Source organism: Lissotriton vulgaris, chromosome 5 (assembly GCF_964263255.1).
Source record: "Lissotriton vulgaris chromosome 5, aLisVul1.2, whole genome shotgun sequence".
Classification (NCBI taxonomy): Eukaryota; Metazoa; Chordata; class Amphibia; order Caudata; family Salamandridae; genus Lissotriton; species Lissotriton vulgaris.
Genome location: NC_141693.1, coordinates 1,545,865,989 through 1,545,868,488, shown reverse-complemented (window position 1 = coordinate 1,545,868,488; position 2,500 = coordinate 1,545,865,989). Strand labels below are relative to the sequence as shown.

Below are 2,500 nucleotides of genomic sequence, written 5' to 3'. Positions count from 1 at the left end.
GTTCAGACACCAGTGTTTGACGATTGAATACATTTAAATAATGCATCTAGACTGCAAGTGTTAATCTGTGCCTCAGTGGCCTAATGGCTAAGGCACTGGCCTCCTAAGCCAGGGATTGTGGGTTCGAGTCCCATCTGAGGTGAAAACCAATATCCACTCTTACTTTTCCAGAAAAATTGATATATTTATTACATGCTTCCGCTCAGAAGCTTATGTGGTATTAGGAACTTTGAAATGGTACCATTTTACTTCTGTACTCTTCAGAGTCATGTTGGTGTTCTGAAACTACAAAGTAGATTTTTAAACACCTATCTTTGTCAGATGCAACTTTGACCCGGCAGAAAATATTCCTTTGGAAAAAATGATTTGAATTGGATTGGTGTAACTGTTGTTTCTAGAGGTGGTGACAGGCTTTCAGCTACTTGAATAGGGCAAGTCAGGATTCATGAAACGTATACAACCTTTGAGCGTGTGTAAATTGGCATATCCAGAAAGGAGCAGTTTTTACTACTGTCAAAACAGTTTCTCTCCACCTCTAGAAATATCCAGAGCTATGTAAAGCATACAACTGAGCTTTATTTTTATGAAGAAAGAGGTTTAAATGCAAAAAAGAAAACAAAAGCTTATCGTACTGGTGACATTTTCATTATATAGATTCCAAAAGAGTGCTTTAATTGAAAGGAGCTGAAAACACACAATGGGATGTAAACCTAAATAACTATAAATATCATATTTCCCATTCTTGCATACCACCTACATTATAAAAATAAGCACAGCAGGACATATGACCGCGTGGCCTAATGGATAAGGCGTATCACTTCGGATCAGAAGATTGAGGGTTCGAGTCCCTTCGTGGTCGGTTTTTGCCAATGGTCACACAACTCAGATTTCCATTCAGAATGGAAGCAGGCTCTTCCAATACTCTTATAGCCATCATGTTCTCATTCCTAATTATTCATGAAGTGGAGTACATACTGCACAGTCATTTAGATTGCATCTTCAGCCTAAAATCTTGTTCATGTTAGTGGCATTAAGAAGTGCTTCTATGTACACGCACGGAATATGTAATAGGGTTGCTGAATTTTGACTTGACAGAATGGGTTTTTAGCTTAAGGGTGTGTAGATGAAATGCAAGGTGTGTAAGTATGTGTTCATGGAGTGCTTCAAGTGTAAAATCGGTATGATTTGTGCAGTTAAAGTGATAATTTTGCCTACGAGAAAGAGAAGTACTACAGAAGAATTATAAAGGATTGGCACATTGGCTGCCTTTGCTGATGACACAGTTGGCTAATTTGTGGAGCATTGGTCTATTAAGTTGCAGAGTGTGGTTGAACTTGGTTAGGAGACTTGGTGCCTGTTTCTGTGTCCTGCTGAAGACAAGGACGGCTTGATACCACTGTCAAAGCCCAGTTTATTGAGAATTGCATTCAAGAACGAAGAAGTGTTGAGTCGAGAGGGGTTCTCCTCCAATTTCTCTCCACTTGCTCGAAATGCAGAGCCTCCATTATAGCACAGAACAGAGTGTTAAAGTCGGGGATGGAAGAGGATGAAAATGGGAAGTTTACTTATGGAGAGAACTGAGAAATGTCCTGTGTGCAGACACCAGTGTTTGACGATTGAATACATTTAAATAAGGCCTCTAGACTGCAGGTGTTTAACTGTGCCTTAGTGGCCGAATGGATAAGGCACTGGCCTCCTAAGCCAGGTATTGTGGGTTCGAGTCCCATCTGAGGTGAAAACCAACATCCACTCTTACTTTTCCAGAAAAAATTGATATATTTATTACATGCTTCCGCTCAGAAGCTTATGTGGTATTAGGAACTTTGAAATGGTACCATTTTACTTCTGTACTCTTCAGAGTCATGTTGGTGTTCTGAAACTACAAAGTAGATTTTTAAACACCTATCTTTGTCAGATGCAACTTTGACCCGGCAGAAGATATTCCTTTGGAAAAAATGATTTGAATTGGATTGGTGGAACTGTTGTTTCTAGAGGTCGTGACAGGCTTTCAGCTACTTGAATAGGGCAAGTCAGGATTCATGAAACGTATACAACCTTTGAGGGTGTGTAAATTGGCATATCCAGAAAGGATCAGTTTTTACTACAGTCAAAACAGTTTCTCTCCACCTCTAGAAATATCCAGAGCTATGTAAAGCATACAACTGAGCTTTATTCTCATGAAGAAAGAGGTTTAAATGCAAAAAAGAAAACAAAAGCTTATCGTACTGGTGACATTTTCATTATATAGATTCCAAAAGAGTGCTTTAATTGAAAGGAGCTGAAAACACACAATGGAATGTAAACCTAAATAACTATCAATATCATATTTCCCATCCTTGCATACCACCTACATTATAAAAATAAGCACAGCAGGACATATGACCGCGTGGCCTAATGGATAAGGCGTCTGACTTCGGATCAGAAGATTGAGGGTTCGAGTCCCTTCGTGGTCGTTTTTTGCCAATGGTCACACAACTCAGATTTCCATTCAGAATGGAAG

At 39.3% G+C, this 2,500-nt stretch overlaps 3 non-coding genes across 3 annotated transcripts; all 3 read left to right on the top strand.

Annotated features, from left to right (window-relative positions):
* Positions 1–69: 69 nt before the first annotated feature.
* Positions 70–142, top strand: TRNAR-CCU (transfer RNA arginine (anticodon CCU)). Its single transcript has one exon. It is a non-coding gene; the product is annotated as a tRNA-Arg (tRNA).
* Positions 143–1,662: 1,520 nt separating this feature from the next.
* TRNAR-CCU (transfer RNA arginine (anticodon CCU)) lies at positions 1,663–1,735 on the top strand. The gene has a single exon. It is a non-coding gene; the product is annotated as a tRNA-Arg (tRNA).
* A 645-nt stretch (positions 1,736–2,380) lies between these two features.
* Positions 2,381–2,453, top strand: TRNAR-UCG (transfer RNA arginine (anticodon UCG)). The gene has a single exon. It is a non-coding gene; the product is annotated as a tRNA-Arg (tRNA).
* Positions 2,454–2,500: the final 47 nt, after the last annotated feature.